This window comes from Theobroma umbraticum, unplaced genomic scaffold, assembly GCF_002168275.2.
Source record: "Theobroma umbraticum cultivar Fairchild unplaced genomic scaffold, ASM216827v3 scaffold_147.0, whole genome shotgun sequence".
Classification (NCBI taxonomy): Eukaryota; Viridiplantae; Streptophyta; class Magnoliopsida; order Malvales; family Malvaceae; genus Theobroma; species Theobroma umbraticum.
The window spans coordinates 4,538,379-4,539,143 of NW_018397259.1; positions in this window are offsets into that span (position 1 = coordinate 4,538,379).

Sequence of the window (765 nt, forward strand, 5' to 3'; positions counted from 1 at the left end):
AGTCTGTGTAAGCCAAAGAGGATCCACTCATCCAATTTTCTTGTGTCTATGCAAATGAATAATGGAAAGGAAGGAAAGTGTTAATATCATATATAATTATTTCCTGTACCTTTCCTAAAGCTTCAAAAAATCCATCTATATATAGATTGTCATTTGCAAATATTTGGATAAGGATAGAAAATAAACCTCTTGTGGAAGAAGGTAGTCATTAGAAGCTTCAACAGAGTTGGTTTTTCAAATTTCCAATTGAGTGACCACTACTTAATGTATTACCTGGATTTGGTGTTTCCGCTGATGGAGGCCTAATTAATTAGCAAGAAAGAAACAAAGAAATATTTTGATTCATGCATCATATATATCAAGGAAAAGAGAAATAAGAATTATTGTTGAAAATGTAGGAGAAGTGAGTGTTGCTGTATATATGCCTAATTATTTAATTAGGATACTTAAGCAAATATGGCATACAGAAACATATGTTCAGCATGAAAAACACTTTCTGTTGAAGTATGATCATTGACATTAATGTCTTGCTCATGACTAAGTGATTGAGAGCTTTCACGACGGGGCGCCTTCTTTGCCTGTCACAACATTAAGTATACTTTAGTTGTTAGATATAAAAAGGAAAGAAGTTTTTGTACGCATACACATGCATGGATCCAATTTTTATATGCATTCATCCATAACTTATACGAAAATACAATAAAGTATGAATGTCGGTAATACATTTCTTGAACTTAAATTTAAGGATAACCTTAAATTAATCTT